This window comes from Callithrix jacchus, chromosome 14 (genome assembly GCF_049354715.1).
Source record: "Callithrix jacchus isolate 240 chromosome 14, calJac240_pri, whole genome shotgun sequence".
Classification (NCBI taxonomy): domain Eukaryota; kingdom Metazoa; phylum Chordata; class Mammalia; order Primates; family Cebidae; genus Callithrix; species Callithrix jacchus.
This window is the reverse complement of record NC_133515.1, coordinates 23,117,906-23,138,745: the sequence shown is the minus strand read 5'-3', so window position 1 is coordinate 23,138,745 and position 20,840 is coordinate 23,117,906. Positions and strand designations below refer to the sequence as shown.

The 20,840-nt window shown below is 44.3% G+C and overlaps 1 long non-coding RNA gene across 2 annotated transcripts in view; it reads left to right on the top strand.

Moving 5' to 3' along the window:
• Positions 1-5,064: 5,064 nt before the first annotated feature.
• LOC144579241 (uncharacterized) overlaps positions 5,065-20,840 on the top strand; it is a 77,917-nt gene continuing 62,141 nt past the window's right edge. The window contains exons 1-3 of one of the 2 annotated variants that reach the window (XR_013526394.1): positions 5,065-5,339; positions 18,469-18,545; positions 19,744-20,597. This is a non-coding gene — a long non-coding RNA (uncharacterized LOC144579241). Of the gene's footprint in view, positions 5,340-18,468; positions 18,546-19,743; positions 20,598-20,840 lie in introns of those variants that run through there. The other variant, XR_013526395.1, reaches the window with a different exon arrangement.

Here is a 20,840-nt window from a genome sequence, read left to right as displayed (position 1 = left end):
AGTGAAACAGACCCAGAGTGGAATCTAGCTCCCAACTCAGTGGCCCTGAGAAAGAGCCCTTTCTGAGGCTTTGTTTCCTCATTTGTAAATTGAGAATAGCCATGGTCATAAGAGAGTCCTTGTGCCCCCACTCTGGTGAGGATGAAGTGAGATAATGCAGGTGGTGAGGTTCACAGGGGCCAGGCCCTCAGTCAGTGCCCAGCAAACGGCAGCTCCTTATAGTGGGTATGTTATCATTCTGTCTAACAAACAGCAGCCTTTCCTGGGGGACCTCTCCTTCCCTTCATGTGGTCCTGTGGTTCTGTCATCTTTCTCTGCTTCCCACCCTAAACCACCTATCATTAGATCTGGCTGCACATTTCTGTAAAGAAGCAGCAATGAATTAAGTTAGGACTCCTTTTCTCTCTCATGTAAAAGCAGCCTCGCATAGGAAGCAGAGGCTGAGGGCACAGCCTGAAAGTGTTACTAGGAAATTGGGCCCCTGTCTTCCTGATCCACCATCCTGGAACCTGGTTTTTATCTTCAAAGGGACTTTACAGCCCAGGATGGCTGCTGGCACTCCAGCCAGCAAGTCCATATTCCCCATTTTGACAGTAGGAAGAAGTGAGGGAGGATAGAAAAGTGTGTAACACCACCCCTTCCCATCACGATGGAGCCTACTGAAAATTCCACATAATGGTTCTACATATAGAACTAGGTCACTTGGGCCCTCCTAGCTGCAGACTCATCTAGAAAATGTGGTCTTTTCACTGACACATTGCCATCTGAAATAGAATTTTTTTTTAATTAAGCAAGAAGGGGAGAAGTGTATCTATTGGCAACTAGTAGTGTCTGCCAACGCTTGGGGCCCCACGGCTGGACAGGAGTGCCCTTCCATGGGATCTGGTCTCCAACACTGGCAGAGAGATGGTCTGCATTCCCTGTGGGTCATGGACTGGAAGAACATAGTCACACACAGAGGAACATGAGCCAGGGGAGGGAGAGAATGTGTATTAGGAGCAAGGCTGCCCTTGGGTTTCGGCTGGGGAAACACTGATCACCTCTAGACCCAAGTGACTTTGAGCAGATTCTCCATTGCTGTCATGTTGATTAGTGCACCACAGTTAGGACTGCTTATTGTAGTGATCAGGTCATTCTATATAAGCTTATTATTGACATTAATAATACCCAGGTGACATCAGGGACTCCTCCAGCTGCATCCCCTCTCCAACCCAAAGCTCCTTGCAGCCCCTTTGTCCACGCTGCCTCCTCACAGGGTCCCAGACCAAAAGCCCCTTTTTTCCTCACCCTGCCTATACCTGTGCCTCCCCTAGCCCCAGAACAGTCATTTCTCCTCCAGCCCCTCTTTCCAAGCAAATTCCTACTTAGTCTTGAAGACCTGATTCAAATGTCACCTCCTAAGTAGAGCTTTCCCCAACTCCTTTATATTCACTTGAGTCCCTAAATGTTTGAATGATCTCGTTCATATTTTGCTGCAACACTTTATCACTCCACTAGATTGAAACACCAAAAGGGAAATTTTCCACCCTCCCACACACACACTCCTGCAGGAGATCATAAACACTTGTCACTGGATGACTGAATGAATGGCAAGCAGATGAGATTTGACCAATGCAAATTCTACCCAAGCAGAAGCCTTCTGAGCAAGGGTTTCTGGGTGTGAACCTCACTCTGCCTCCACCGCCTCCTCTGTAAAAGAAAGATAACAATAGTGACATCTCTCTCAAAAGATTCACAATGCCTGACACAGCATAGGACCTCAACTAATGTCAGCCATTCATATTGGTACTGTTTTACTGCGTGTTATCAACTCTGCAATGCAGATTTCTTTTTTACATTGCAATGGCACTTGTATTATATGGCATGATATGGTTTAGTTGGCAGAGGTTTTGAGGTGGGTTTTATTTTAATTTATTTTTCCCCTTGGTGGTACAACCAATGCTGTCTAGAAGCCAATGGAATTGTTATTCTTAGGAAAGAAATAGAGTTCAGAAATTCAGGGCTTTGCAAAGTCAGATAAGTCAGCTCCTTATAAATTCCAAATAGTAAGAGATGAGACTGTGCTGGCCTTTGAGTGGCTCAGAAAGAGATGAAATGCAAGGCCTGGCCTTTGCCATATTGTGTTCCAGGAAGAATCAAGGTAGTCACCATTCCATCAAATGAGCGTGAGGGAAGGGGCACAAAAGAAAAGAAATAAAGCAGGTCTGAGACCTAGGACTTGGCAAGAATTCGGTGTGACTGCAGCCAGGGAGCTGATGAGAAGCAGGTAGATCAGAAGCTGACTATGTTTTTGTGGATCCTGAATTGTCAAAGAAACCATAAGTTAAAAATGTATTTTATGCATAAAATGGAATATTATTCAGCCATAAAAAGAATGAAATATTAATACATGCTACAACATGGATGAGCTTTGAAAACATTATGCAAAGCGGACACACACTATATGATTCCATTTATATGAAATATCCAGAATAGGCAAGTCCATTCAGAGACAGAGTAGTTTAGCAGTTGCCAGGAGCTGGGGGAGGTGGAATGGGAATAACTGCTTAATGAGTACAAGGTTTCCTTTAGGGGTGAGGAAAATGTTCTGGAACCAGATAGAAGTGCTGGTTGTACAATGTTGCGGTATCATAAATGCCACTGAATTGTTCATTTTTAAATGGCAATTTTATGTTACCTGAATTCACTGCCCCCCAACTTTTTTTCTTTTTTCTTTTGGCGACAGTGTTTGGCTCTGTTGCCCAAGCTGGAGTGCAGTGGTGAGTTTACGACTCACTGTAGCCTCAACCTCCTGGGCTAAAGCAATCCTCCCACCTCAGCCTCCTGAGGAGCTGGGACTACAGGCATGCCTGGCTAATTTTTTATTTTTTGTAGAACTGAGGTCTCACTGTGCGGTCCAGGCTATTCTCAAACTCCTGGGCTCAAGGGATCCTCCTGCCTCAGCCTCCCAATGTGTTAGGATTACAGGTGTGAGCCACTGTGCCCTGCCACATCTCAAATTTTTTTAAAAGCATTTGACTATTCAACTGTGGAACCTCCAACATTCAGCAGCAGCAAGTGGGCAGGAGGAGCTGTGCAGCCCCCACTAAGGGCATGTCCCTAATCCCATATCATAACAGCTATCCAGCGTGAGAGGCCAGAGGGTTTCCCTGGACCACACAGTGAGACCTCAGTTACCACAAGCTAGGGACCCCAGAGAACAGTGGGTAGGGAGGCTCTTCAGGGATAAACCAGAAGATTTGGGCAAAAGGCCTCCCCCTGCATGCTCAGAAGGCTGGGCTGGGGTCCATGTGTGCCTCCCATCTACTCCTCTGGGAATTGTGGTACTGTTGCTATTATCCTGTCCCTGTTCTACTGCAGGGTACTGGGCTCTGTGAGGCAGCCAATTTATTGCTTTATTATCTGTTTATAGGCCTCTTGGTCTAGAAAGGCCACATTGCACACTACTGAGACTGACTGCCAGGCACCCTCTGGAGACCTAGGAACATTAGACACATTCCAATTATGGACATGGCAGTGACTGCTGGTTGCCTAACCCCACATGTGTTCTCCCCTCTTCCCTGATAATCAAGCCCCTGAGTTTCAGCCGGGCACAAAATAATTCTTGCTAGAATGCATGTTATCGCCCTTGCAGCTGGGGGTGGCCACCACCAGGGGATGGAAGGGTAAAGAGGTGAAGTAGCCTGAGTTAGCAAGGATGGGCAGCAGCTGGGTAACCCCAGACTCACTATCCTCTGGATTTCTTTTATGTGAAAGAATAAAATGTGTTGTATTTGAGCCTGTGTTATTGTAGGGTTCTGCTATATGCAACCAACCCTAAGTGTAATTGATACAATGGGTTCCATCCTAATCAACTCTGGGTACCACATTGTAAAAATCTGCAGTGTAGCTGTAACCCCGCCATAATTTGTGATTTGGTGAACCTCCTTATTCTCTTACATCTTTCAAAAACTGGCTAGGACACTAACAGTTTCCCACAATACTACGCCACAGTTTCATAGTAGGAAACTGCAACAAGGAACTTGAACTTGTTAAAGACAGTTATCCCTGAGCCTGCAGGCTGCCTCTCTGGCCACTAAAGTTTCTAGACAGACCTGCAAAGCAGTGAAGGAGAGCAGCATTGATCACTGCATCCCTCTGGACAATATTTACTTGAAAAATAATTGCAAAATACCTTGATTTTACCCAGGATGTTTCTCAGCATGTCCCAAAGAGGAATTTCATTTCTGATGTAGTTTGTGGATTTGTTTTTATTTTCATATTGTTTTTCCTTTGTTTTCATTTCGGGGGCAATTTCGCCCACTCATTACCCAATAGACAATTGCTCCCACCAGTTTCTGTTTAACATTTATATTATTAATTGTGAAAAAATACGAATTAACCATGATAGCAACTCCTGGTTAGAGCATAAATTTCTTTCATCAGATATTCTTAAAGCTGAGGAAAAGTGTTAAGATACCAAACAATGTATATTTTGATATAAGGTTTATTTTTGTATGATTATAAAAGTTAGAAATGCTGCCTGGGGATAACCTAGAAAATGTAGAAGAGTAGAGCATATTAATTCCACCTTCCAAAGCCACACACTATTAATATTTTCCTCTCTTTCCTTCTTCTCTCTCTCTCTCTGTTTACATAGTTGTAGTTATACTGTATACATTACTTTGTACTCTACTTTATTTCACTTAACATGACAACATAAGCATTTACCCACATCGTTAAAACTCCCTGGTACCCAGAGCCCAGGTCTATTTTTATAGAGAAGCTTAAGTGATTCTCAGTGGGCTCTGCTACCCAGCCTTAATCACACAAAGACAAGTTATCAGGTTCTCTCCAAAGTCCTGGCCTGCCGCTTGCCTACTGAGCAGGAAGCAGAACTAAGGCTGTCATGGAGAGGAAGGACAGGCCAAATACTGTTTGGCTGCCTGCTCCCTCCCACGAGCCAGCCTGCAGCCTGCTAAGTAAGGGGCCCTGCTGATCCAGAATTCTTTCTTGCAGAAACACATACTGGCTTTGAACCAAGGAGGCAGGCTCACTGCTGCAGCAGCCCCAGGGGAAAAATCCAGACACAGAATAAAAAAGTAAACTATGCCAGTGACTGTATGGCAGTATAGCAGGATTGCTCATCTTAATTTCCAGAAAAGCGTCATCCTAACTCACAGGCAAGACAAAGGCTGCCCAGCAGCCTTTACCCCTACTTTCTACACGGTGAGTGCACTGGAGGTTTCAAAAAGCCTGCGGACTAAGACCAGGAGAACAGCAGACACAGCCCACTGGGCAGCCCATGGTGTTGACCCCAGAGTGGACTTGTGGACTCGTCAACTCGGGCCAGGCTCCTGGTGAGTGATTTCATTTCTCTGAAGCAAAACATCTTTTCTGCAGAGATGCAGTGACAGGGCAGGGGCTTTGCTTATTTGTTTACTACTGTGTCTCCAGAGCACATATTGAAGTATTTGGTATTGTTTATTGAGTAATGACTCTTTTTGCAAGCTCCCTTGAATGTTGGCAATTAGAACCCAGTTTGAGGTCACAAGAATTTCCTTATGAAGGAGCAAACCCCTTCAGGGACACAAGAACTTAGCAGTCACTCTCTCCAGGTATGGCTCAGCCTAGTCAGCTTGCTGCTTCTTCACTGCCCCGCACCCGCGGTAAGGTGAAGGTGGGCGTGGCTTCAGAGAAAGAATGGCAGAGGCACTGAGGATGTAGACACTACCCACAGGGGCAGAGGTGCAAGTGATTATAGACTTCTCAATTTCAAAATGTGGCCTCAGCACATCCGTCTTCTTCCAATCATTTCGCTTTCCCTGTTTCTTATTCTTTTATCTCCTCCTGGTTCCCAGGGGTTAGTACTGTTAATGCTGTTTAAAGTTCAGCTGTGTTAAGAGTAAAGTATGGCAACCAGTCCTGTGCACAATTTATATCGTCTTACTTCTAGAAATAAATGCAATGACAGTTTTGATTTTAAAAGAATATTTTGAAGCACATGTAGCCTCATAAGTTGGGTGCTGCTTGTCTGTAGAATTTTCTGGGCATCTGGACCAGTCAAAAGGAATTCCAGAGTTTCTTTCACCCTGAGAGATAGGAAGGCCAAGTTGTCCATCTACAATGTGAAGGTGTTTTCTCTACAGTAAGAGAAAGAGACTATGCAGTGATATGTACAGATAGGCGTATCTCCCAAAGTTAGGAAACCCTAACCAAACCTTAGAATAGAAACTGAACCATCATCATCACTGTTGTCATCATTAACATCATTGTCATAATCACCATCAACTCCATAGCTGTCATCTACGTGTTAATAAGTGTTGGGCTATTACTATGACCTTGGCACTATTCCTAGCAATATGTATCTTCCTAGGTAATCCTCTGACAGGCAACCATGTGATAAATTAGGAAACTGATGCCAAGAAATGTCACACAAAAGGACACAGAGTGACAAATTAGGGACCCACACCCAGTCTTTCTCTGGGACCTGGACTTCTAACCACTCGTCACTGTAGGGAATCCAGAAGCAAAGCAGATGAGACTCCATGACTCTTACTTTAATGGAAAGTGACTGCATCCTAAGCCGCTGCCAGCAAAGCAGGTGGGGCTGGGCCTCTCAGAGTTGTCTGGATTCTCATCTCTCTTGTTCACTGCAGTGACTCCAGGCAAAGCCATGCGCACTCCAGATATACGGAAGGTAGATGTTGAATGGACATATGAATGACCCAGTCCTTAAGCTCATTTCACACTGGGAACTTCCTCAAAATGCTTTCAAATATTTAAACTCAGCTTCCTGACCTGTACTTGGGAGGTTTCACTGTGATTTCTGTGTTCCCATTCATAGCCCTGAGACTCTAATGTTGGCTTGTTTACTTGACAGTGAGCAGGGGCTGGAGGCAGTGGGGAACTTGGGGATAATGGTGCCCGTGATTTCTTTTTTCAGACTCCTGAGCAGCTAGAGGTGGCTGTGGAAATGAGAGTTGAGCCTGCTGAATGGTACTTCCTGGGATGAACAGGATAGTCAGTGGGCTGGTGCCCTCTTTCTCTTCTCCCCTCCTTTTCTTGTTGTCCTGCTGCTTGGAATGCAGACATGATGTCAAGAGTTTCAGCAGCTTAGGGCCATAAGTGAAAGGCTACAAGAACCACAGTGCTCTCAGACTTTGAGCCAAGGCCAGCAACTGTCTGCCTCCAGATTTCTCGTTAGAAAAAAAAAAAAAAACTCCTGTGTGTTTAAGCAACTTAGGTCAAGCCTGTTGACAGCAGCTGAACCCAATTCCTAACTGATAGGCCCTCTGTGGTAGGCAACCTCTCAGATGGCTCCCCATTTACCTACCTCCTGGTACTCACACTCCTGTGGAATCTTTTCACTTGAGTCTGAGCTGGATTTATTGACTTGATTCTAACAAAGGATATGGCAGAAGTGATGAAATATCACTTCCAAGATTAAGTTATAAAAAAGACTATAGCATCTGTCTTGAGAGCTCTCACATTCTTTTACATTGTTCACCTTGGGAAAAGCTAGCTTCTGTGGCATAAGACAACCCTTTGAAGAGCTCCAGTATACTGAAGACCAAGACCTGCCAATAGTCATATAGATACAGACACCACTCCCCAACCAGTTGAGCCTTCAGATGAGACTGCAGCCCTGACCAACACCTTTATTGAAACCTCAAGAGGTCTTGAGCCATAAACATCAAGCTAAGCCATGTCCAGATTCTGGACATGTGATAATAAATGTTTACGCTTTAAGCCTATTTTAGATAACTAATATATTTTCCAGCAATTTACTTGGATTAATATTCAACTTGGTATCTATTCTCTAAGTCTTCCATTGCATGTCTTAGCCTGCACTGTAGTTATTGAGACATTGGTTTGTGAACAGAATGTTTGGCATACAGCCTGACACATAACAGATGCTCAACAGATGAGTGAATAAATGAATGGGTGGCTGAGTTAATGCATGACAGAGCCTGTCTTACCCAGCTGGTCTTCAGCACCTGTATCCTCAGTAAGTGTCAAACAAAGCACATGGGAAAGATAAAGGAAAAATAACAACTATAATTAATCAGTAATTTTACTTGGGTTGGCAATTCCAGACCCAGTTTTATGATTTGCTGAAGGAACATTCATCACTGGAGACCTTATTATGTTAGAAAAGTTTTTAATAGCACTCAACATTTACTTTTTGGTGCAAAAGTAAACAAAAGTTCTATTTATTATTGTACTCAACTAAACAACACATTAGTAGGATGCGTTAAGGCCAGAAACTACAAGTCAAATAAACAGACTGATATTAAAAGAGAAAACTCAGCAGGACATGGTGGCCCATGCCTGTAATCCCAGCACTTTGGGAGGCTGAGGCAGGTAGATCATGAGGTCAGGAGTTTGAGACCAGCCTGACCCACATGGTGAAACCCCATCTCTACCAAAAATACAAAAATTAGCTGGGCATGGTGGTGTTCGCCTATAATCCCAGCTACTCAGGAGGCTGAGGCAGGAGAATTGCTTAAAACCAAGAGGCAGAAGTTGCAGTGAGCCAAGATCACACCTCTGCACTCCAGCCTGGGTGACAGAGTGAGACTCTGTCTCAAAAAAGAAAAGAGAGAAAACCCACCAAATTCCCTGATAATTTCTGGACTAGGACTGATTTCAGAATCAGCAGAAAGGGTGGTGGGAACCCTGACTGCAGCTGAGAGGCAGTCCCAGCTACTCCAGAGCAGAGGTGGGAGGATGGCTTGAGCCCATGTGCTGGAGGCTGCAGTGAGCTATGACTGCACCACCACACTCCAGCTTGGGTGACAAAATAACTCTGTCTCCAAAAATAAGAAAAAAGAAAATTTCCTGGGAAGTATTCAAAGATAGCAGAAACTGACATGTTTGGGAAAGCCTGAACAAGGCTTTTCTAAGGCTGGAAGGCCAAAGTGGGCTTGGAGAGGACGGTCGGGGAAGGGCAACACCAGCCGGCAGGGAGGAGATGGGAGGGGAGATAGGTGTGACAGGGGAAGGAGAGCAGGTGAAAGGCAGCGGGGCCTTCAACAGCAGTGAGTTGGGGGACACAGCAGAGGGCGGAGATGGTGGCGCCAGGTTCCACATTATACCTTACAGCCCTCGCATGCCCCAGCTGTGTGACCCGGGACACGTCCCTCTACCTCTATGTGCCTCGTCACCTGCCTTGCAGGGTCGAGTGAGGTATAGTGAGTGAGTTAAAAAAAGAAAAAGAAAAAAAAATACGGTCTTGTTCTTTCACCAAGGCTGGATTGCAAGTGGCATGATCATAGCTCACTGCAGACTTGAACTGCTGGGCTCAAGTGAGTCTCCCACTTCAGCTCCCAAAGCATCGGGATTATGGGTGGGAGCTACTGTTCCCGGCCCTAGGCCTGTACCTTTCATCCTGGGGACTGTGGACATCAGCCACTCACTACCGGGTGCTGGGATGGGGTTTTATTTCCAGTGACTGGCCCAGAGCCTGCCCATGGGTAGATCTCAAGGGAGGCTGTGGAAGGAACAGCATGCAACTTGCCCACCTGCACACATTCACAGATAGGGGTGGGGGTTGCAGGAGGTGGGGGAGTTGTGTGGATCAGCTTCAAGCACAGCTGTCTGGTTTCCTATGGGATGTGACCACGTAATGGTCAGGGAAGAAAATGACTGAATTTATCTTCTTGGAATTATTGCTTCATAATTGTTGCTTCCCACCATTGGCACTGGAGAAAGGCTGGGCCCCAGGAGGCTGGATGAACTTGGTGCTGGCCAGGTAAGCAGAATGTCCATCCAGCACATCTGCCTGGGACTCGAGGAAAGGGCCAGAGGGCCGAAGGTGACACCAGAGTCTCCAGCACCATCTTCCAGGGCCTTCAGGGAATTTCTCGTGCTGTGGGGGCAGAAGACTGGCTCCCCTGGGGATGTGTGTGAGCGTGTGCTCCCCAGTGCGCCGCGGACTTTACTGTCACAGGCAGACAGGACTCTTACTTTAGTCTGTCCAGTTTTTCATTTCATTATTCAAGATATTTAAATGGTCACCTGAGGCAAACTATAAAATCCATATTGTGCTTTAATCTAAAGCAGGTCAATTCAAGAGCTTTATGCCAACGTGTGATTGCCTGATGAATTCTAAGTTTACGTTGGGGTGATAGGAGAAAGGATTTTGCAAAATAAAGAGAGATAGAAAGTATGTTGGCTAGAGGAGCTGACCATGGGGAGCAGAAAGAACAGGCAAGAAGGAGGGTGCATGGCAGAGCAGGGAGATGCGTGAGAGCTCCAGGCTAGATGTAGCCTGATGGGATGGTTTCCCCAAGGGAGCATAAGGACACACTAAATATGCATGGTCAGGATCTGCCGCATTACCTTACAGTGAGGACATGATTCTCTCAAAAGTGACTCACATGACAAAGACAATATTTCCTAACCCATTCTCTAAATCCAGTTTTAAATTCAGAGAAAAATCTGTCTGGGCATTTTATATGATTTGCTTGAATGCATTAAGTAGATAAATGGTTGTGTCTGGGGTCTTGCAGAGAGCTCAGAGGATATTCTACCCCTCAAGAAGCCAGGAGCTTCATCTGATATTTATTCTGGCAACGATTTGATTTCCCCCACCCACTGGGTGTCTTCCCTCACTTCCTCCAAGCCTTCGTCCCCCCAGCGCTCTCAGGACAGGTCCTTGTAGGGCTGTTGAACAGGGTTCCCATTCTACAAAGAGATGTCTCTTGTATTTGTTAGAAATAATTTTATCTTGGAAAGGTAACTGGATTCTACTACTGGTCACAAGGGAGAAATGTAGATTACAAAACTACTCAAGGAGATAGTTAACACTGACAAATAATGTCCTTGTTGTGGAAGGCCAAATGATCTGAAAACCAGGCTTAGGCAAGTGCCAACATCAGTCATAGAGGCTACTGAGTCCCAGGCAACAAGCAGAGTCTTCTCATGGTACATTTTCCACCCTGTTGCTTGGATGTATCAGTGGAGAGGACCCAGCAGCCAAAAGGACTGTCCCTTCCCTTGGGTCTCATGGTCCATTTACACAACAACTTCATTCCTGAGCCAACAAAAGGAAAAGTTCCCATGCTCCCCACACGCCAAGATTCTCCCATTGCAGAAGCCCAGTGCCTCCTTCAAAAGAGACTCATCAGTTCTCATGGCTCCTCCCAGGCCAAGGTGCTGTGTCTGGGAAACAGCCAGTCCCCACAGTCAGAAAGAGGCCATGGAAAGCCTGTGTGAGAACCAGCTAGAAAAAAAAAAAAATGTAGCTAGAAAAAGGAAGGAGAGAACAATCAGGTCACATCCTTAGCCTTTAAAGAAGAATACCAGACACTGAGAAGGCTCCATGGTTGGCCAAAAACACAAACCTCATTTCATTTGTTGGAAGTTCTGTAGAGTCAGAGACTGAGAGCTGGCTGATCCTGGTGCCTGACAGAGGAGCATCTTCAGGATCTTAAAAACTTCAGTGTCTGAACATTTTCCAGCCAGATCCATCCCCAGACCTGGCATACTCGAGATCAAATGTATTCAGCAAAGGGGCCTCCAAATATGACATTTCTGGGTGTGTAAGTTGAAACCCAGAGCTATGCAAAAAATATGTGAAAATATGTCTCCTCAAAAGTACTTGGAAATGTAGTAGTCACTAACTTAGGACAAAGTTTCAATCCATGATGAGTTTGAAATAATCAAATCCCAATTCCTTGTTTGAAAACAAGGGAATAGTGAGCTTGGTTGCTGAAAGAGGCACAAATTACAGGTAGGCCAACCTATCACTGGTATCTGCAGGGAAGCTGCCCTCTAGGCAGGGACTGGGTCTCTTTCTTTGATGGGTAAAGAAAACTCATTTCCACATACAGGCCCCTTTCTGTCCTTCAGGATAGCAGTTTATTCTCATTTCTTCCTCCTCTCACTTCTGTGACTTAGCACGTCATGTAGGCCAGAAGCAGAAGTCCTTTTGTGAAAACATTTCCCTCTCCACCAGCAGTTTCTCTAGGGCTGGTTCAGTTTGTGTTGACAGCATGGGTGTCTTGGAGGGGGACTGCAAACCCAGAAACGACAAGCCGACTACCGTCACTGTCCACAGGGCTGTGTCCCCCCCACTCTGTTTCTGCTGGTCTCCCTGTACTCCTGGGATCGGAACTGGTACGGGCTGACTGTCTCTCTGCCTTCCCAGGATTCACTTGTTAAGCTTCTCTTTGATTCTAGGAGTAACTCCTGTATCTTCCTATAGATTCTCTCTCGCCCTCATATGATCTCAAGTTTTCTGAATTTTCTCTTAGCTTGCTGCCAAAAATGCCTAACCAGTACAAAATCTAATGCCAACCCCTTTTTGCAGTGAACTACTCAATGCACCAAATTACAGCATTTTATGTAATTTTTACAACCTCACTGAGTTGCACTGAATGAAGAAGTGAAATTTTTTCCATGATCACTGATAACCCCAGGAATTGACATTATGATGACGGTTTAAGAACTCAAAGTCTCTCTCACTTGGGGAATACAAATTAGTGTTTCTATAGCTAAAAGCCACTTTGAGAATATGAGGATAAGAGCAAACCTATTAGTCTATGTCAGCAGCTAAACTAGAAGGAGAAATTACGTCAAATGTGACACAGCTTATGGTGAGGGAATCGATTCTGTATGGTCCTGAGCTAATCACTCCTCAGTTATCTGGACCTCTCTCACAGGCAAATGCATTTAACAGGACCACAGTTAGTTACTGCTCACCTAAAACATGTGGGCTGCTGTGGGGGTGGGGAGGAAGAGGGGTGGATCACAGAGGATCCGCTGCAATTTCAAAGTCCTGTGGGATCTGACAGGCAATGCTGCCATGTGCAGTAGATCCTGGACAGAGGGGCACTCCTTTCTGCCAAGACCTCTGTCCCCAGCAGTACAGTGCATGAACACAGAGGCAGTGCCTGCAGGAGAGGCAGAATTCTGTCCATGACGTCTTAACATCTCTCAATATTTGGGGCTTATTTGACAAGAAAAATCTGGGAAGGACACAGAAGTCCTTCCGCTGAAATTATCTGTGATGGTAAAGGAGGCTCTAGCCATTTCTATGAGAAGGAGAGGGTGTGATGGGAGGCCCATGAAGGGTTATTAAAGCCTAGATGAGAGGGTGTGAAGAAGAGAATCAGAAATGAAACCCAGGGAGTGCAGATTTGAAGGGACCCAGAGCTGGGTGAGGGACACCTTTGATCTAAGGACCGTGGTATGAGGGACCAATCCCTTGGTAAGTAGAGACATTCAAGTTACAATCAATAAACATAGCTGTGCTAACTTAAATCCTGGGCCTTAGCCCCAAAGCCCTCTGGTGGGTCCTTACAATGGAAATCTCAACTTGTTTGCTGTTTAGGTGGGCCAGTGTTTCAACACAGGAAGTTAGAATTAATCCAAGAAATGAGGGAGTCCGTCAAACCCATACAGAGCCACATTAACCCTGATAGGCCTGGCATGTATTTCACCTTTAAAAGGTTTATAATATTTTTTAAATGTTGGAAAATCCAGTGGATTAGCCTGGTGACTCCAATGTAAAATGTATAATTGGGTATTCAACTTTAGAATCTGGATATTGGTCAAAAGGTATAAAATGATTTGTGTAAGGTTTTACATAGGTTGAACACACATTCTATGTTTCATTTACCAGATTTCGAAGAATGTTTTCAGTTCTTGGAGAGGTCTTGTTTGTTTCAGGCTTTGGAAGAACTTAAGACAATCAAATATATTAGCTGCATACATGCAGTTTAAAAAATTTATGGAGTATAATTAACAAGTTATAAAATTAAATTAGGAAGTAGAATAATAAAATTTATAATTTGAACTCTAAAACTTAAGGAAGCTAGGTTTTTGAATGTTTAAAAAATCCTAACATTTATTTTTCAACCCTAATACATTTGACCTTTCTGTGCACACTTACTGCTCTCCAGATCTCTACTCTGACTCACACTGACAACACCCAGTAGATGAAGGATTTTGTAAATAAGATGAGAGAAAAGGCTTAGACAAAATTAAAGAGTAGGGAGTCAACAATGCATTCTAGGCAAGAATAGTCCAAAAGTCAAGGAGAAAAGTCCAGAAAGCAGAATGGGGACCCTAGAGCAGGATTCTGCAGTGAGTGTAAGTGGTTTCCGTTGGCTAATGTTTAGCTCAGTTGGACTGAACAAGAATGATTTCAGCTGGGGAGAAGAGGGAGCTAAAGAAGGAACAACAAGGTGGGATTAGAACACAGGACCCTGACCACGGGGCTAGAAATTTATTTCTGACTCTTGACATTTAGAGCTAATGTCCTGTAACAAGTATCTCCCCTGGTGAGAAACAGGCCGTCTCTGCAGGCTGCCAAGGGAAGAAAAGTGGTAAGAAAATGCATCCAGCCTGAATATGGAAAATGAACTGGCACTATTGAGGATGCTGGAGGCAAGAGTAAGGGGCTGGCAAGGGAGCAGAAAGGAGGTCATCAGAGACAGGAAAAGAAAAGCAAAGATGACCCTGAGGTTGCCACCCAGGCACCCGAGTAATCGGATGAAACAGGCACCGGGAGGCAGGAGGAGACAGACACCCTGTGGTGAAAGAGGAGATCAGTGCCTGGCGTGTGTACTTTCAGAGCCTACAACAGCCTGGAGGGAAGCTGTTCCATAGGGAAGAGAACAAGAAGGGGTTTTCTTAAATCTGCTTTTTGTCGGCTCAGTGTGAAATCAATGCAAGTGCCACTCTGCGACCCTGTCTCCCCCCTTCCCTTCTCCCCTCCAGAAGCCCCCTAACCTGCCCCATCTCCAGCTGTGCACACATCCTCCATTCCTGATCCCTGCCCCATGCTGACGGATGCCTGTGCCCGAACACTCTTCACTGGGTCCTTAACAGAGCAGGTCAGCCGAGTTATAGATCCAGATCTGGGATTTGGAACAGAGAAATAACGTGCAAAGTGCTCAAAGCAGTGAGGAGCAGACTGGGGAGGAATCTTTCCAAAGGAGGTGTAGAGGGAAGGCACACATTCCATGGAAATCACTTCCCACCCACCACTTACTGAACACACAGGATAGGTCCCCCTTCTCTGTATATCCAGCCCACACAGCAACTCTGCAAAGAGGGTGATTTTGCCCCCTTTAACAGATGAGGCAACTGAACCCTTAGAAGCTATAATTTTCACCCAAGCTCAAATGCTATCAGGTGGCAGAGAAGGGTGAAGATCCAGGTCTGTGGGACTCTCCCACTGGGTTCCTCCTTCTGGCCCCATGTCTCCAGGCCAAAGGCCAAGTACCTCACAGCCCTTGAATGTGAGGTTTGCACTTACAACAAATGAGATTGGGGATGGGTTTTGGTTTCTGGATTCCTTTTAGTTTCATAAGAACTTGGTACATCTGTGTTTTAGGAAAAAAACAAAACTATTTTCAGGTTCCAGTAAAGTTATGAAATCCAGGGAAGTGTAAACAGTGCAAAGCTGGCTTAAGCCCTGGGTCAGTTCTACAAAGGCTCCTCTGGAACCCAGAGATGCCAGAGAAACCAGAACCAGACCCAGGATGAGTACACATGCAGCCCCATGACAGATATGGCCCCATGGCCCCACAGCCCCCTCTGTAGACAGCAGGCCACAAATCCGCCTCTGCACAATTAACTTCTTGCTTACTGGCTTGCTTTTTTAAAAAATTAAAATTAATAGCATAGTGATTAAAAAAAAAAACAGTCTTCACAAAGCACAAGGGGTCCCTGGTATCCTTCTTTCTCCTCTCACATCTGCCAGAATGCAAATAAATTTCCTTAGGGCCTCAAATTCACTCTCCAAAAACTAAAGATACCACCATTCACTCAAACTTCCATAGAGTTCAGACATCTTAGAAGAGATTTGCCTTTTAAACCCATGCATAAGGTAGAAATGACAGCTGTCAACTTCCTCTTCATGCTGTGGAATTGTGGCCAAAAACTGCATGGCCCAGCCCCGCTATAGCCTGACATGGCTCTAGGTCCAGTCCTCACCAGTGGAAGGAGAGGGGAAGTGTTATGAGTTCACCTAGGCCACTCTTTCCCTGTCTGCTGGCTGAATGCCAAGGCCACTGGGACCTCTGGAGTCTCGGGGAATGGTGGAGAGCATGAGATGGAAGGAACCAGGGTCTACGAATCATAAGGGAAAGGAGAGAGTCAACCAGGACTCTTACATGAGCACTAAGGCAGTGGTGTACTGGGGTTCATCTGTATAGCTGCTGGCATTACCCTATCTAATGTATCTGTGTGTCCAGAAATGTATTTATTCCTGTGTGTGGCGTGTGCATTGTTTTACAAAACCCTGAGATCCAAATATAGGCTTTTATTAAGTTAAATACATTTGCAGCACAGGACGGTTCCTCATTGTACAAATGATTCACTGCATGATTCCTTTGCAAAAATAGTTCCTCATCCCATGCAATAAAAATATTATTCTGCTCACAAAAAGTTGCTTTCCACATAGCTTGAGAACACACTGCCCACATCATAAATGCGGATGCTGATCCACAGGAGACAGAGGGCTCTGGCTCACCCTGGAGTCCTGGAAGACCCTTCCCCTTCCCACCCCTACCTGCCTCCAGAGGGATGAGGTTGGGACAGATTTCCCCCTCTGATCTGAAATGTCGCTGGGATCTCTGTCAGGCTCTTTCTTAGTGCACTCTACAAATCCTTATTTCCACAGGCAAGCCATGAAAGCAGCAAAGCATGGATGTGAGTTGTAATAGATTCACTTTTTGTTGGTGCACAGTAATGTTGAGGTTTCCAGGTTGTTCCTTCCAGAACACGAGGCTTGAGGCCCAGTGAAGAGTGTTGGGCATAGGCATCTGTCAGCATGGGGCAGGGGTCTGGGATGGAGGGTATGTGCACAGCTGGAGATGGGGCAGGTTGGGGGGCTTCTGGAGGGGAAAGGGAGGGAGGAGAAAGGGTTTCAGAATGACACTTGTGTTGATTTCACACCGAGCTGACAAAAAGCAGATTTAAGAAAACACAAGAGAATCAAGCTGGAAATAGGATACATCCAAGAAGGAAAATAGATGCTAAAAACAACCTGACCTTTCAATGCATTAGTCATTTATGTAAAAAGTTAAAGTGTCATGACATGATTTTAAATATATTTTATCTAGACTTTTGGAGGGGAAAGGTTGTTTGTTTGGTCAAGCAAAAAGTGGCTGCAAGTGTAGGAAGCCACTGGCATTGAAGGCAGTGTTGTAGCTCAGTCCCAAATATTCTGTGACAATGCCCTGTCAGGACTGAGCACGGCTAGGCAGGATGGCAGCCTGGATCTCAGCCCACGTGTGGCCAGATCCTGCCAGCCTCCCGTGTTCCTCTGGCTACCAAAATGCATTTTGTCTGCAATTCTCCTTCTCTCCAGAAACGTGTTGATAAATGAAGCATAAAGGAATGCAACTAGCCAAGGAACCCCTAACTAAAGATATGATGCCAAACAAACATTAGAAATCCAAACAGATTTTTAAATACTCAGCCCCTTACCATGTTTAACTACAAAATCTCCCAAACAAGGATCTAAAGTACCTTAGAAATATACTCTAGGCCAGGCTCACGCCTATAATTCTGTCACTTGGGAGGCTGAGGTAGGAGGATCATGAGGTCAAAAGATCGAGACCATACTGGCCAACATGGTGAAACCTCATCTCTACTAAAATTACAAAAAAACTTAGCTGGGCATGGTGGTGCATGCCTGTAGTACTCAGGAGGCTCTCTTGAGCCCGGGAGGCAAAGGTTGCAGTGAGCCAAGATCGCACCACTGCACACCAGCCCAGCGACAGAGGGGCACTCACTCTCAAAAAAAAAGAAAAAAGAAAAAGTGAATAATCATACTAAAAATAAATAAATAATCTTTTTTTAAAAAAGAAACATACTGTAAAGAGAATACAAGAACAGAGGATCATCCACATTTGTGGGCCAGAGCAGCATTTCTCAGCTTCTTCAACTCCCCCAGGATCTCAGCAAAATGCAGATTCTAATTCAGTAAGACTGGGGTGGGGTCTAGGATTCCGCATTCTTAACAAGATTCCTAGGGATGACATTGCTGCTGTCTCCTTTACTCCCAAGATTACATTGCTCCAGTTAAATTGTTCCTGTAGCAAGAGTTGAGAGCAATTTAATCTAGGGACTAGAGGAGACATATTAGAGACACAGCTTCTATTCACACATATTAGAGACACAGCTTCTGATCTGAGGCTTGGGGTATGCAGAGAAATTGTGGCATTAACAGAATTCTGCTCACATCCATGAGATTTTCAAGATGTAAGCACACATGCACAAATATGTGAGAGCTTACACACATGAAGGTATCTATTCAAAACGCATGCTACAGATTTTTGTCCATACCCTATATCACATGGGTAATAGATTCAACCTGGAAGCCTGAACATTCATCCTGGAAGTTTCTTTTTGAGTCTCAGTCACAAGGGTAAATTTTAAAAGCAAATTTCTAAAATGCAGTCTGATATACAGGTATTTACACCTGACCACCTGACTCCTGACTTTTTTTTTTTTTTGAGACAGGGCCTCACTCCCATCACGAAGGCTGAAGTGGAATAGTACAATCATGGCTCACAGCAACCTCATCCTCCTGGGCTCAGGTGATTCTCCTACCTCAGTCTCCTGGGTAGCTGAGACTACAGGCTCCCACCACCACAACTGGCTAATTTTTTGTATTTTTAGTAGAGGTAGGGTTTTGTCATGTTGCCCAAGCTGGCCTTAAACTCTTAAGCTCAAGAGATCCACTAGCCTCAGCCTCCCAAAGCATTGGGATTACAGGCATGAGCCACTGCACCTGGCTACACCTGACTCTTTTAATAGTACTGACCTCAGTAGATGGGTGTTGGGGTTTTTAATTGACATTAACACGCTCAGGTGGTCATAGCCTGAAGCCCCAAAATGAGTGTGATTATCTCATTCTTCATAAACCAGACAGATGTTGACTTCCAGCATCCTGAAGTATACCAGGCCTTATGGAGGGATAGGAGATTTGAGGATATTAGGTCAAGGTCAGCTCCCCAAACACCTTCTCTAATCGCTCAATAGTGAATTGATGTCTTGTAGTATCTTGTAGCTTAAAAGGAGGGGCTGTCCTCTTCATTCTCTAGTTGTGTCATGTTTATCTTTAAACTGAACAGTTTTCCACTGAAAATATGATTTACAAGTAAGGAAAGTTAACAGGGCAGTTTCTTTGCATATCAGCTTTATTTAGAATTTACATTATGTTTCCATTTTTCTATCAGTTGATCCAGGCTCTGAATGTTAAGAAACAGGACATGTGGCCCAACAAGAGCCCTTGTCCAGGATCATTAGTCATTTATGTAAATAAATGACTTCCCAGAGAAGGAGCAGATGCAAACTCATGCTGAGCTTGAGGGGCACTGGGCAGTGGCTGAGTGTAGCTCCATAGCCTGTATCTTGAGGGTATGTAGCAGGACACCCTTTAGGACTGACACAGCTAGCCCATGCATTACCACTGGACAGCCATTCAACTTTGAGCATGGCACCAGACCTCACTCAGCCTCAGCATGTTGCAATCCCTCCCCATGTGACAGTGGATGGTGGTAAAGCTGCTGCTGCCCAGAAACTTCCCTCCCTTAAAGCGTTTCTGACCTATTTGCAAATTGACACTCCTCTCTGAGGCCTGTTTTACAGAATGAGGGAAATCTGCTGCCCCTATATATTGTCTAAATTCCTGCTTTCTGATTCTTATAACCTTCTTTTTCACACATGTGGGGGAAATTAATATCTGTACCAAATATTATTCTTTTTTGAGAAAAGATTCTCACTCTGTTCCAGGCTGGAGTGCAGTCGCGTGATCTCTGCTCACTACAACATCTGCCTCCCAAGTTCAAGCAATTCTCCTGCCTCAGCCTCTCGAGTAGCTGGGATTACAGGAATGCACCACCATGTCTAACTAATTTTTGTATTTTTAGAAGAGACGGGGTTTCTCGATGTTGGCCAGGCTAGTCTTGAACTCCTGACTTCAGGTGATCCACCCGCCTTGGAATCTCAAAGTGCTGAGATTATAGGCATGAGCCACCATGCCCAGACCCCAATATTATTATTTCAATGGCTTATTTTACCCATTTTTATGGTGCTTTTTGTGTCCTAATTAGGAAATATTTCCCTTGGCCAAAATCATAAAGTTGCCCTCATATATTTTCTTCTAAAATTTAAATTGTTTTATCTTTCTGATTTAAGTTTGCCCTGTATCTGGAATTAATTTTTAGCAATGTAAATTTTTTAGCATCACATATAATTTAAATATTACTTTGGTATTATTTGCCATAATTTTTATCTTTTTTGTTTTTAAATAAGAAATCAGGAATTCAGAAAGTGCCAATTTTCTGGGTGGGAAATGTTTATTCCCTAAAATTATAATATTGTTCCATATTAGAATAGTCAAAATGTCAGAAAGGAATTTTTCTATTTCATGAGACTCAATAAAAATCAATTTGCCAAATTAATTACATACATAGAAAGAGAATGCTTGCGTGAAATGAATGAATCATAGTGACTACTTAAGACATTGAGGCTGCTTTAAAGAAGGATTTATTCTCCCATTCAACAACATTGTATTGATATTTATATTATAAATATATATTCACAATAAATATACATTTATTGAAAATATCTACATCTCATATAGGACAGTCATACTTGTTTGTTATATTTCTTTGTACATGTTTATATATTCATTAAAGTATATTCAAAACATTGATATCGATGTGTCTATGAAGATATGTAATTTGCTTGGGGGAAACTGGGGAGATTCCAAAAATCACTTAGCATAGCGCAGTGACTTTTGAGGACAAATTTGATGATGCCATTGGTATACAGTGTCAAACTTTATTCCTTGCCTCTGTGCTTTGTCATTATTTCAAAGCACTGTC